At 34.1% G+C, this 15,581-nt stretch overlaps 1 non-coding gene and 1 pseudogene across 1 annotated transcript; both read right to left on the reverse strand.

The window, feature by feature from the left end:
- Positions 1-2,443: 2,443 nt before the first annotated feature.
- TRNAI-AAU (transfer RNA isoleucine (anticodon AAU)) lies at positions 2,444-2,517 on the reverse strand. Its single transcript has one exon. It is a non-coding gene; the product is annotated as a tRNA-Ile (tRNA).
- Positions 2,518-6,336: 3,819 nt separating this feature from the next.
- LOC149910704 (uncharacterized) lies at positions 6,337-7,077 on the reverse strand (annotated as a pseudogene).
- Positions 7,078-15,581: the final 8,504 nt, after the last annotated feature.

Consider the following 15,581-nt stretch of genomic DNA (forward strand, 5'->3'; position numbering starts at 1 on the left):
GAGTGCCGCAGGGCAGTATTTTGGGCCCCACCCTGTTTTTAATATATATCAACGATCTCTGTTCCCTCAACATCCCTAACTGCCAAATAATCACTTATGCTGACGATACAGTCCTGCTCATAAAGGGCCGTTCATGGGACTTGGTCCAGAAGAGCGCAGAATACGCGCTAAATGCCGTAATTTCATGGCTGGACAAAAATCTGCTGACGTTGAATTACAGCAAGACGAAATATGTCACCTTTTCCACGACCACTAAAACACAGCCGGATGTCGATTTCACAATTAAGGCTCATAGATGCGCTTCTCTGGATCAATGCTCATGTGCAGCATTGGAGCGAGTAGCACAAATAAAATATCTAGGTGTAACGATAGACAACCACCTCAGGTGGGACCATCACATTAAGTCTCTCGCAGGTAGGATCAGAAAACTTGGTAAGGTCTTTAAAACAATAAGACACCTTGGCGACTATCCCTTTCAAATGAGAATATATAAGGCTTTGGGGGAATCTGTCATTCGATACTGTATACTCGCATGGGGTGGAGCTGCAAAAACGCGTCTAATATGTCTCGAAAGAGCTCAGCGTATGCTCTTAAAAATTATTACTTTCAAACCTTTTCTGTTCCCTACCTTCGACCTATATCAAGAATTTAAAGTTCTCACAGTGCGACAACTATTCTTTCATAGCCTTATTTTAAAACAGCATAGTTTCCCTAGAGATAATAGTGACTTAACCCTGGCTTCAAAGCGTAAAAAGAATAAAGTTTTTATTATTCCTAGAACTAATCTTAAAAAAAGCAGAAATCATATAAATTTCTTGGGCCCCGCCTTATATAATTTTGCTAATAAGGAGTTTAAAATATCTAATCTATCTAATTACAAACTTCGAACAGTATCACACGACTGGTTTCAAGGATTAAGCTATGATGACACTGAAAAAATTTTGTATGATATCCTCTAAAAATCACACAAACACACACATACATACGCACACACACGTACACGCAAGCGCATACAAACTCACTCACACACACAGACACACATACTCATATAATTAGATAACTTGTAAGAAACCATTTTATAATGAATATCTTTATATATATTATATGTACCTATATTAATCTTATTTATTTATATATTTATTTATTTTTAAAGTTAAGGCTAACTAAGTTTGAAGATTGTACCTACATAAAAATTTCTGTCTCTAAATATTATGTACTGTTAAAATCATATTGTTAAAAAATATGCTAAGCCGACGGAGGTCACTGGTTGACCCCGCACAGGTTTTTCCTAGTGGGTTAACCAGGGATTTACTACAATTTATATGAGGTGTAAAAAATTGTGAAACAAATAAATAAATTTGAAATTTGAAATTTGAATTTGATTTTGATATTTTTGTTACTGTATTGTAATTATTGTAGATATTAAATAATTTATGAATAAAGACAATCGTATGCTTATGTGTGTATTTTTTATTTCAAAGAGGATTTAATAATGTGACATTAGAAAAAAGTTGAGTTTTTTTTTAAATGGCATCTAGATTTCCTCCAAGAAGCTTATTAAGCTTCTTGATTTCCTCCTTAAAACAATGGAATTTACTAGTCGTATTGTTAAATGTTTACTAAAATGTTCAATAGATGGCGTTAGGATGCTTGAAATTTATCACAAAATTTATGAATAATACAGATTGGTGAATGAAACGGATATGAATGGTTTTTAAGTTGTGAAAGAAGACCTGCTTATTCTTTGGTATTGAAATAACATAATTAATATCTGTAAAAAATGTAAAATGATTTGTTTTTTGGTTTTCTTAAAACAAATGAAGCAATGATCTGCAGATCTGTATAATAGAAAAGCATTAAAAGATGAGAATTTAAGAGTTATACAATCAGATTTTAAATACAAATTATGAATCTTTAAGTATGCTATTCCAAAAAAAAGTATTTACTCAATAAAATTAGATTACCTATACCACAGATTATGAATATAATAATAATTAATAATTATTATACCTGCTAATTATACCAGGTGACTACGTAATTTACATTTTGTGAAATAATATGTATTTCAAATTACTATTATTGTTTTATTTTAATAAATTGCTTTCTTTTGATAATAATTCCTGTATTTTTTTCTTTTGTAACAATACTATGTATTTTTATCTTCGTTACGTTTTTTTACGTTAAAGGTAAGGTCTACAAATAAATTAGCATCAGGTGGTTGTATTGACGCAGGCAGGGAGACACCCACCCTCTTCCCTTTTTAAAACTATACATAAGTATTATAAGTAAAATATCTCTAAAAATGTCACGTAGCTGCTATAAATTTTATCAATTCGCAAAGAAAATTATTTGTGCAAAAACTTATTAAATAAAAAATAGGAATGTTAATTTTAATTGAAGATTCGTATGAATAAATTACAAAATTATATTAAAAAAAGATTAATGGCCCATGAGGGGATCGAACCCGCGACCTTCGCGTTATTAGCACGACGCTCTAACCAACTGAGCTAATGGGCCAGTTGAGCTACTACCCGAAATTAGGCATCGTATTACTTTTCTTACATTGTAAATTGTGTATGGGATTGTTATTTGTTTTTTTTTAATTAGCATGAAATTAGTCTTTTATACTAATTCACTGGAGAACAAAGATTTTTCATTATAAAAATAAATGCGTAGAAGAAAGTACGTACCGAACGAACGAAGCACCTATAAACGTAGTATTCCAGTCAGCATTAGGTATTAGTTATTACAACCGGACAAAGCAATTAAAATCAATTTTGAAAACATATGAATTTGCTATCACCTACCAATGTTTAAAATAAAGCCTTAGATTTACCAAAACATAATTTTCATCCTCAAATCCACACGTTTCAGCTAATAATGTACAAATCTAAAACTGCGTCGTTCGCTACAAAGATGCGGGTTAAAGCACTTGGCACACCCACTGCAAACCGGTTCGCTTGGCGCCCGGCCCTGTGCGGAGTGCCAGAATATAGGGCTTCCCCATACACATAGAGTTTGTATTTACAACCGATTTGATTGTATATTCCACTAGTTTGGGATAATACACATATACTTTGTATTTACAAAAGATTTGATTGTATATTCCACTAGTTTGGGATAATACACATATACTTTGTATTTACAAAAGATTTGATTGTATATTCCACTAGCTTGGGATAGTACACATAGACTTTGTATTTACAACCTATGTGATTGTATAGGTATTCCACTAACTTGGGATATTTCGCGTGGGAGTTGATAAGACGCCTAATTTGCAATATTTGGTACTTCGTGCACAGATAATATAATACTTGCACTCCGTGTGCGATTTTAAATACAGCCTTTTTCGAAAAACCCGCATAATCGGGTTATGCTGTGCTTGGGTTTATTTGAATGATTGCGTCATTCCTTTTAAAGTTTCTGTATATCCAGATGCGGCAACAATTATTGAGAATATTGTGTTCTTTGTTATTATACATTAATCCATCAATAACCAGTCGTCTTTGAATCCTAAAATGGTAATGCCGTACAACATTGCAGTATGATTCATGAATGAATCTTTCTTAAGAGTTAAGGAAATTATTTTCTACCACTACAATACAAAAGTTCGAAGTAATTTATAAATAAAAAGAAAGAAAGGAAAATCCACAGAGCAAATCTCATAATAAATGAATAAGATAAAAGATAAAAGTTTCGCTGAATAAAAGTTTAATCTACAAAGTTCTTTTATTTTACATGGGTAACAAAACCCCATAATAGTTTGTAAAAGCTTTATCGAAAGCTTCTTTTAACTATAAATAATTTACATGAAGATGGAAAATATAACCTAAAATGAAGCCCAACCTTATTTCGCGCGTTTATTATGTGCCAGTGTATGGTATTTTTAATGCTATTTTTACTATAACACAAGGGTTACCTACATCCCACAGCCATTTTAATATTATATTCCTGTCTTTATTCCTGTACCTAAAGAATATGTTCAAAAGGCAATACTTATATTATATATTCCTTTATAGATATTTGAAAGGCAACACAGAGTTGAAGCTGGAGCTATGACGTCAGACGCGCGGTCAAGGTCGTTAGGGTCACGCGAAAGGGCGCAAAACTGCTAAGCTTTGGGGAATGCTTTATAAAAATCTTTTATTGATAAAGGTGGAGTGATATTATTTTTAGGATGAGAGAATCGACTTTGTGGGGTGGCGGATTATAGGAGATATTACATAAGCATTGGAATAATGTCGATGTACAGCTGCTAATGAGCCTTATTAAAATAAAATAAAATAAAAATGTATAAATATTGATATTATTGGTGGAAGTATTAAATATATTGGTGCTTATCGTACCTACTTACGTTATGTAAGCTCGTTTACATAACAACAAACACATTTTTAATACTTACATATATTATTAAAAATGTGTTTGTTGTTATGTAAACGATATTAGTATAAGAAACGTTTCCTTTCTAGGTTAGTTACAGTTAGGTAGGTATAACAAGAGACATAAATTAAAACAAAATTTTGAAATAATCGCAAGTGTCGCCTCCAGCATAAAACAGAATCAATTGACAACAAAAACACTAACAGTACCTAGAATAAGTATCATGTAGTTTCCTTATAACTTTCTTAACGCTCGAGAGCTTCATAAACACCTTATATCTGTCCATTAATACATAATATCTTATCAAAAGTCCAGTACATTCATTAATATACCTGAATAGACGTTCATTCAAGCGCCGTTGTAAACTTGGCCTCGGGACTGCGGCGATCGATCCAGCAATGTCAAGGGTGAATTGACGTCAACGCACCCCCGCCCCCACCAAGGTTGTTTTGTAACTGAAGCTTAAGCTTAAGGAAATATGAATTGAAATATGAAAAGTTATGAATTTTTGTGGATAAGTAGGTTCATTTAAAGGTAAATTAAACAAAAATTGGACATAAATTGGGCTGAAATTTGGATTGACCTAGAATTATTTAAAGGCTTATTTAGGGCTTTTGATCTGGGAACTTTGTAAATAATACTGCGCATTGAGTTCGTGGTATTTTAGTAATCTTTCTTACCCTCATTATAATATTAAATCAATACTTATTAGTTATTTTGAGCCTGGTGTCTTAAACAGGTAATGTAAGCATTCAATTGAGTGCTAATATTCATTATAATTTGATGACAAGTTACCTACGTAAACGCAACACACGCTTACGTAAGTACTCGCTTTATGTAATTTTTGCTAATATTTTAGAGAAGGGAACAAATAATAAATGATATATTATACGACATATAAATTTAAATGACAAGAATATATATATCTATTATATATCTATTAATCCTCCTGCCATCTCAGTTGGATAAATAATACTGAAATAAAAAGAATATTATTAAACGGCTGCTACGCGTAGCGCCTTGCTACGCAGTAGAGGCGCTACGACACGCGAATGTTATAAAGATTTACGATAAAATTATACAATTTAGGTATTGCGATTTTCTTAGCGTTTTAATAGAATATTTTTTTATAATTTCGAATGAATTAGCAGACACAACTCTAAATAATTTTATAAGCATAAAGACATTGAATTGTGAATAAAGATTGTCGTAAATAATGTAGATCCGCTTCAAGCTCTTCTTACGACGGACGTGCGGAGCTTTTGTTATTAGAATATGAGTTATGTAACTTCTAGTGTATCTTGTTTTATTGTACATTATTCTGTAGAAAGTTCAAATTTTAAAGAAACAGGGATTTTTCTAGTTGTATTGTAGGTATACATGGAGTAGGTATACAGCCATAGAAATCTAAATAACAAGACACATAGAAGTGCTATAATGTCATAATTCGTATGAAAACCGCTGTCGCCAAAATCAACACATTCAAACTGAAAGCTCAACAGTACACACAAGTAAACTATGCCTTTTATTGGACAGCTTGATTTTAGTGAAAACTAACTTAACTATTAAATTAAGCTTTTGAATATGTATCCTAACGCACGAATTTACGGTTTATTTTAGAATAACATCCCTAAGTATATGAGACTTTTTGCTCCAATACGAACAAACGTGATAATAAGAATGGTCGACTGTGTCATTCATTGTTATTTCGATTATTATGGTGACACTCGTAATACTTGTAAATATTCTATAATTTTAAGGAAAAACGGCATTATTTATAAAAAAAAATATTTTCCGATGAAATATTATTCCTTTATAAGTATAATTACAACTTGTGGAAGAATTTCCGCAATGGGAATTGCTGAAACACACCATGTATACTGTTCCCGCTTTAGGCATGGGAACTGGAATTTCTTTAGGGAAACTCAATAGTCCTTGTATATAGATTTTATTTTCAACACCAACGCCCCATTTGTACAAAAGTTTCTTTGTGAGTAAAAAAAGTACATTCTACCCGGCCAATAAATAATAAATAAAAATGACAATCCATGTCGGTGCGCGCGCGATTGCTATTATAAATTAACAGGCGTAGACATAATCCTCCCCCCGGTGAAAAGCGTAGATTTTCAAGCTTGAAGGTCTTCAGAAGTGGGCAGAGGACACAGTCGAACCAAAGGTCTTCGAACGCAGCCTCTTGTAGTTTCGACGTCCGCAACTCGACAAACGCCGTCTGTTCCATGGAATAATCGAACGATACGCCCCATGCGCCAACAAAGTGGTGGAGAATTATCCTCTTGAAGCAGTACGAGGTCTCCGACGTTTATTTTTGATTTGTCAACCTTCCATTTGGTTCGTAGTTGCATTTCTGAGATATTCTCTTTCTGCCATCTCTTCCAGAAGTGTTGGCGAATTTGTTCAAGTCTGCCATATCTATCCAGGGAGCTCTCTTTAGCGTTATCCAACGAAGGAGCCGGCAGTGCATTCAATGGTCTTCCGATTTAGAAGTGCCCTGGGGACAAGGAAAGGAAGTCATTGGGGGAAGATGACATGGGACATAGAGGACGGCTATTGAGAATGGCCTCCACTTGAGCAAACAATGTCGAAAGTTCCTCAAATGTGAGATGAGTATTGCCCATGACTCGCTTTATATGAAATTTAGCGGACTTAACCCCGGCCTCCCATATTCCACCAAAGTGAGGAGCGTAAGCGGGGATAAAAGAAACTTGTATTCCCTCCTGAGCAGCAAACTCAGAGAGAGGTTCCTGATTAGCCTTTAGAAAACTACTTAATTCTTTCGCGGCAGCTACAAAATTTTTACCGTTGTCGGAAAATATTTCGATTGGCTTTCCACGGCGTGCCACAAATCTGCGAAGTGTCATAATATAAGCATCTTTTGTCAAATCAGACACGACCTCTAAGTGAATGCATTTGAAACGCAGACACACAAACAAACACAAGTAGCACTTATCTACTCTAGCACCGCGCCCTTTACGATTTAGAATGAAGAAAGGGCCCGCATAGTCCACTCCAACAGACTTGAATGGAAAGTCAACGTTGACGCGATTTGAAGGTAAGTCAGCCATTTTTGGATTATAGGTCTGACCACGAAGACGAGTGCAGGTAACGCAGTTTTTGAAAAGAATAATTTAATTAGTCAATTGATAAAATGCCGGTAAGTTTATTATTTTTATTTTGTTTTTTAGAGTTGTGTAAAAATCGTAAAATGTAACTAAAAGTTCTTTGAAGTTTTGTAAATTTAGAATATTTTTTAAAATCAAAATTTATTTCAGATTCGACGGCTGTATGGACCTTGACTTCAGGTAAGTCTTCTTCGTATTTTTTGTTAAGTTTAGGCCATTGGGACTCGTCTCGGAGCAAGAAATCAGGACCACACCACCATAAATCGTTAAGAGGCAGTTGACTGCCGTTTAATCCGCGTGAGATCAAATCAGCGGGATTGGATTTAGTGGGCACATATCGCCAAGATTGTGGGCTAGTGAGCTCCTGTATTTCGCCTATCCTGTTGGCCACATAAGTTTTTAGTTTGTTAGGATTGCTGTTAATCCAGGCCAACACTACTGAAGAATCACTCCAATGTACGACTCTTGTAGGAACGAATCTAATCGACTCCAATACTTGTTTGCAGAGTCTTGCAGAGAGACCAGCGGCACAAAGCTCTAAACGTGGAATCGTGGTGGGCTTTAGTGGCGCCACCTTGGACTTAGAGCAAAGAAGTCGCACCATGACCTCATCGTCTTTAGATATGGATCTCATATAAATGCAAGCTCCGTAAGCGCATTGAGAGGCATCGCTAAACGAATGCAATTCGATGATTTTTGGTGAATCACAAAGAACTCTGCGAGGAATATCGAATTTTGAAAGAAACTTTAGATTATCTACAATGTCCAACCAGTCATTTTTGATATCCTGCGACACAGGTTCATCCCACTCAACACCCTTGAGCCACAATTTTTGGAGCAACATCTTTGGTTGAATAATACACGGGCTCAAAAGACCTAAAGGATCGAAGATTCGAAATGAACTTGAGAGGATATGTCTCTTTGTGATTTTGTCAGTATGAAGTGGAATTTCGATTGGAAAATTGAAGGCATCCTTCGATGGATCCCAACAAAGTCCGAGAGTGCTCGACGACTCACTGATTGTTAAATGTTCTATATTACTTTGTGTAAATTTTGAAATAAGTTTTTTGAATTAGTTTTGTACTTTCGTAGAGGAAAACAAGCTGAATTTAGAGCGTTTGAAACTGAATTTTGAATGTATTTAAGTTGATCTTCATCATCACAGCCGGTGATTAGATATTATTTCGTCTAAATCTTTTCTCAAGATTTAGGAATCGTTTTTTAGCTTGAGAATATGAATCGCTGAGGCAATCAGGTGAGTCCTTTAGGGGTAACTTCACACAGAATCTGCCGCTTTCTAAGCGAGTGGTGGTATTTAGAAAGTGTTTTTCGCATGTTATGTCATTTTGACTTCGAACAGTTTTTTGGGGTAGCTCTTCAAGCTCCCAAAATTTTGTTAGCATTTTGTGAATTTTGTTAGAAGTAGGGTTTGTAATTATGGCATGATTGCAATGAATTTCGTTACGACGAGAATTATTGATTGGGCCAGCTATTATCCAGCCGAATTTAGAATTTTGCAATTTAGGATTATTAGGACCTAAAGAAAGCTGTTCGCTTTCTAGAATGTCCCAGAAGATATCTGCTCCAATTAAAACTTCAATCGGAGCTGGCTTGTAGAACTCAGGGTCCGCCAAAGTTAAAGAATTAGGTATTTTGAGACCTTGAATATTAACTGGCGTCTTAGGTAAGCGGCCCGTCAATTCGTTGAGAACAAGACATGAAAGAGTAACGCTATAGTTGCTATTTAGAGATTTTAATTGAGTGTGACAGCTTTCGTGCACTGTATTAGAAGAATTATTGCCAATGCCAATGACATTCATTGCCTGCAATGGGCAAGTTCTTAATGACATTCTTCGTTGCAGGGATTTAGTGACAAATGAAGACTGGCTGCCACAATCCAAGAGAGCACGAACCTTTTCTACCTGCTTATTAATTGGGTTAAAAACTTCTATCAATGCTGTAGATAGGAGAACATGTTTGGACATTTGTCTAGAAAAGGCTGCTACAGATTCGTTTGGTTCAACTTGTTCATCTGTGCTGAAATTGGCAGTGACGTCATCATTAGAATTATGGAGAAGAGTGTTGTGTTTTTGCTGGCATTGTCGACATGAACCCATGCGGCAGTCACTGACAGGATGCCCTTGTCTGAGGCAATTTCGACATAATTTATATTTATTTACATACGACAGCCTATCTTGAATGTTTTTAGACTTAAATGTAGGACAGTCATAAATTCTGTGATTTTCGTTACAAATTATGCAAAGATAAACGTTTAATTTATTTTGATTAGATGTAGAAAATGAATTAGTATTTCTATTTGTATTAAATTTATTATTTTTTTGTGAATTTAGTTGTGAGGGACGTGACGTGAATTGTGATTTAGAATTATTTTGGGATTCATTATTAGTGCCAATCTTATTGCGATTTAAAGATTCTAGCACATCTGCACGGTTGATTAAAAATCTTTGAAATTGTTGCAAAGTTGGAATGTCATCAATAGTATTTCGATACTCTTCCCATTTAACAAGAGTACATTTGTCCAATTTAGAAGATAAAATAAATATTATAAGTACATCCCAATAGTCAGTAGGCTGACCCAGGCTAGACAAGGCGCGCAGATTTTTTGTAACATGATCGACTAAAAAACGTAGTGACTTGTCTGACTCACGAGTTAAAGATTGAATATTAAGTAAAGAATCTAAGTGATGATCAACAAGAAGCCTTTTGTTATTATATCTGTCGCAAAGTAGCGTCCAGGCTGCCTGGTAGTTTGCTGTTGACACTTCGAGATTAGAGACAATCCGTGCCGCATCACCCTCAAGGTAAGAAATTAAATAATGAAATTTATGTATATCAGTAATATTTTTGTTTTTATGAACTAAATTTGAAAATGTATCGCGGAACTCTAGCCAACGGAAGTATGAACCATCAAACTTTGAGATTTCGATTCGTGGTAATTTAACATTTGAGTCTTGATGGAAAGAGTCTTCATTGCCCATCGATTTCCTACGACTTTCGTTGTCATTAAATAAATTATCATATTGTTTAATCATTATTTTAGCAGAAGCAATACCTTGGATGAAATCGTTCTCAATGTCGTCTCTTTCATCAATCTCAGAATCTATATTTTCAGAATTAAGAACCTCAATCTCAGTCTGCAACACATCAAACTTTGTTGACAATGCTTCGAATTTGCCAAGTTTCAATTTAAATTCAGCCATTAATAATTCATCCATTGAAGTGGACTCGCTAATTCTGTCCAAATAATTTTTAAATTTTGTAATTTGGCCCTTAATAGCAGACCTTTTTGAATATAAATCTCTTAATAACTTTGGATTAGGTTCCGTAGACATTTTGTAAAATAGTTTAATTGAATATTGTTATGAAATTAAAATTTAATTGTATGTAATTATTTTTCGATTAATTAATTATTTAAATGCACGTCAACAAGCTTGATAAAATTATGGAAGAAATAAAATGCTTATCTCACGCTCCTCGCCTGGTGGAACCTGCCGCTGGTAGCCGGGCTGCTGCTCACACGCAGCTGCTTCGCAGAAGATCGTGCAAGCGATATTTAGTCGCCTGAGAAGACGGCTCCTGAAATTATTCGGCGAAGTCGAGTTTATAAGCGAGAAGGGCTATGATATTCGAGATTGTTGTTAACAAAAAATGAATTTAATTTGAAACAAATGAATTACGATTTGTATGCCAATCCCGCAAGGGAATCTGGCGTGAAGATATGATAATAGGTATTGATAAACCAATATTACTATAATTTAAATTATTTTACACAAATGGAAGCGAAATAATAGGTAATTTTTGGATAATTATGAACGTGAATTTTATGTTATAAGGTTAGGTATAGGAATGTGTTATTGGAATTAAGGATTTGCACTTAACTTGGTACTATGAGCTGCACTCCGGCACGACACTTTAGCTGTATCGTTGTTCAGACGAGCAGGTTATCCTTTTCGACAGGAATCAGTCCCAAATTGAAGTCGTCAATTCCAGAAACAATGTTGCGTAGATGTGTAGATATTTTGTAATGAACTCTTATTTTGCGGTGAAATCCGTTTTCGTCCTGTCACGGTCGCCAAATTGTTCCCGCTTTAGGCATGGGAACTGGAATTTCTTTAGGGAAACTCAATAGTCCTTGTATATAGATTTTATTTTCAACACCAACGCCCCATTTGTACAAAAGTTTCTTTGTGAGTAAAAAAAGTACATTCTACCCGGCCAATAAATAATAAATAAAAATGACAATCCATGTCGGTGCGCGCGCGATTGCTATTATAAATTAACAGGCGTAGACATATACACTCATACGTCTCCAGAGCAACTGAACAGTGACGAATGCACTGGTGATGTGAAAATCACCTGAGTGGCGACAAGGTCACGCACGCTTACGACTTCTAGTGTCTTGTTATTTAGATTTCTATGTATACAGCCTTTAAACGAATGATTTAACCCATTGAGCCCAGAACGGCCCGATCGGTCCACGACACAATAAATTTTCTATTGTGTCTGTGATTCCGGGGCCTGACTAATGTAGCCACCGTTTGTATAAAGAAAATTGTAATAAAAATTGATTGGAATAAATTAAAAATCAAATCATGACTATTTTATACTTGCAAGGTAGCGTCATTAATACCTAATATTCACATTATATATTATTATGGCGTCATCAATGCCGTATTGTTTTTAATTTTTATATGGCAATATAGTAATTTTATGATTAGAAGCTTTTCAAAATATTTAAATTCGGATTGTAATGGAATAGAAAATACTCAGAAATATTTACATTTTATATATTTGGATATAATAATAATATACAGTATTTTGAATACGTTAAGACTAATATTATTCTGTTATGTATTTGACTTTCATAGTTGAATGAAATGGATGAACTCTGCCTCAACTAGGATAAAAATATGTAAAGTAGACAAGGATGTGGCCCCTTTTTCTTTAAGATGATTCTTATAATAATAGATCTAGTAAATATAATAGTGTTTCAGTTCTACTACATCCTAATCCTAATACTATTATAAAGGCGAAAGTTTGTATGTATGGATGTTTGTTACTCTTTCACGCAAATACTACTGAACCGATTACAATGAAATTAAGCACACATATAGAGGGTAACTTGGATTAACACATAGGATAGGTTTTATACCGGAAATCCCACGGGAACGGGTTTTTCTTTGAAAACGCGGGCGAAGCCGCGGGCGGAAAGCTAGTTCTGATATAATTTTAAAGCTTGCAGATGTCCCGTGATTTACGTAAACTATGTAGGTAATCGTTAGGAAAAAATCACATGTCATAATTATCTTTTTATTTCTAAGATATCTTAATTAATAATTATTATAAAACGTTAAAATAAGTGAATTGTAAAATTCCTTGAAAATAAATGTCTCTAAACCTAATAATTCGTGTGTTCGGTTATGTTCCATTGAGAATTAGTTACTGCGAAAGGCCTCGCCATTCATCGGCATTGGATACCATATATTACATATAACTTCAGAATTGTAAAGAAATGTTCTAAATAGTGAAATATACCACTATAACATATACCTATAAGATGATACTTCTAAATAAAAATAATGATACATTAATATACTTACACTAGTATACCATTGTTTTGATAAATAACCCTCGCAAGGTTCTATTTTGACCCTCCCGCACTTGACATTCGCAAGGGCGCGGCCGGGGGTCGGGGCCAGGGGGAGGGTGAGGGGGTGGCATGAATGATGATGACGTCACGGGCTGCGCGCGCACACGGCCGTGAACTTGCATCGATCGCGAACTTGCTATTGGCCACTGGTTCACTATTTATAGTGTTCTATATGAAGTGTTGCGAATATAGATCGGTATGGGGATTTCAGGTTGAAGTTTTTTTTTTAATCCAGGGATTTCAGGAACAGTGGTCTATGGTCTATGCCAATTGACATTGCAAACACAAAAAAATTGTAAAAAAAATCGCGGCAAAATGAAAATAAATGTTTATTGATATTTTTCAGTTCGACATGCCACCATAGATTTTACCTAGTTTGCAAGGAATATCTTTTTATAAAAACACTATAGTTAAGGCTACAGTAAATGTATTTTATTTGAAGTACCGTTTCAACCGTTATTCAGTAGCGTGGGTTTCGTTTATTTAAGGAAATTCTCCCTTGCGTTGTATTATATTCGCATAAGTGAGCGTGGGACGCGCCTACTCAACCAACACCCTAAAAATAAATTTAATACGTATAAGGAATCTCAATGCTTCATACACGTAAATTACACGCAAATTATACTGAATATTTCATGTATTTTTATTGAATTTACGATAATACTCTCATCATTCGTCTTATTTATAACACTTTATTTTAGAAAGATGAAAGGAAAAAATAATTAAGTATATGACAAAAATCATTTGTACAAAAGGCGGCCTTATTGCTGAACAGCAATCTCTACTACGCAACCTGGTAGGAAAGGAAATGTATGAAGTTCATGAGATAGCGCAAAATAATTATAATTAAATTTATAACAATTTTTTTTTCGTCATACTTATTACTAATATAATAATAATGGCGATTTCAATAAACTTGTTTTAATTATTGGAAATAAATACCATCCATACTAATATTATAAATGCGAAAGTAACTCTGTCTGTCTGTCTGTTACTCTGCAATCACGCCTAAACTACTGAACCAATTTGCATGAAATTTGGTATGGAGATATTTTGATACCCGAGAAAGGACATAGGCTACCTTTTATTGCGAAATGTGTACCACGGGCGAAGCCGGGGCGGACCTCTAGTAAGTAATAAAATTGACATTAACAGCGTACGTGAGACGTGACACATCGTCCGTGCACAGTTTGTTATTATCTGTCATTTTTTCCCGCCATAACAAGATAAAAAATCGTTAACAGTAGTTACTAGTTATAAGTCATAATATATTATACTCACTAACTATGAGTAATTAATTCAAATAGTTAAGTCATAATAAAATATAGTAAAAAAGCTTAACTTAAAACACAATAAATATTAAACTTAAAATTATTTTATGACGATTGACGATACTTTATAAGTGTTTAAAAATTAAACTAAACCTGTCCGTTTAAAGTTAAAGTTAAAATGAGTCTAAAACAGTCTGATGAAGCTAATAAAAGCGTGTTAAAAAGAGACATTTTTCTAATTGTATTAATCAAATTATAATGCTATTAATAGTCGATAACCTATGATGGTGATAATTCATATAGATAAACTGAGGACTTTGCTCTTGTTGCAAACTTTCATTTGGAGATTAAAATTGTTATTTATCAATAAGTTGTACATGATCCAAACTGCTGATTTATTCGACTCTACATATACTAAAACTAGTGGTCCGCCCCGGCTTCGCCCGTGGTACAGGCTACATGTTTAAACTATCCTATCTCTCAAGTTGGATAGAACTGCACATGTTGTGCGAATTTTATTATAAACGGTTAAGTGGTTTAGGAGTCCATTGAGGACAAACATTGTGACACGAGATTTATATAATATATTAAGATTAGTGACACACGTGATACGATGTATTATTAATTAAATGTATCTATTGATTTCATTTGAAAACTTTAATGTGATTATAATTAGAATAACGCATCTAGCTTACATTTGCAGGGAAAGTTTAGTATAAAATTTGGAAAAATTACAATTAAGTAATTTGTCGTAAATAGTTTTTAAATCCAGCTCAAAGAAATTCACAAATTAATTAAGTTTAAAGAAGATTATATTAGCCTTCTAAAACTTCGTTTTGTTGGGAAGTCTTATAATTTACCTGAACAAATCGAGAGGTTGCCTTATCAGAGGAACAGAGGCGTTATCACTCACGGGAGGGCCGCTCCCACGGTTATATAATAATAAATGACGTAAATACTTGATTTATCAGGAGATTTAAAACTATGTCTGGTAAACAAGTTATATATTATATTATTGCTATAAAATATCATCGTGTGAAATTAATAAAATATGATTAACTTTTTATTCCCTATTATGCCATAAATCAAACACATTATTTAAAAATTAAAAGTTTATTA

Source organism: Colias eurytheme, chromosome 2 (assembly GCF_061535395.1).
Source record: "Colias eurytheme isolate Ceu_HAF_F1 chromosome 2, ilColEury1 Martin Lab GWU primary, whole genome shotgun sequence".
Lineage (NCBI taxonomy): Eukaryota > Metazoa > Arthropoda > Insecta > Lepidoptera > Pieridae > Colias > Colias eurytheme.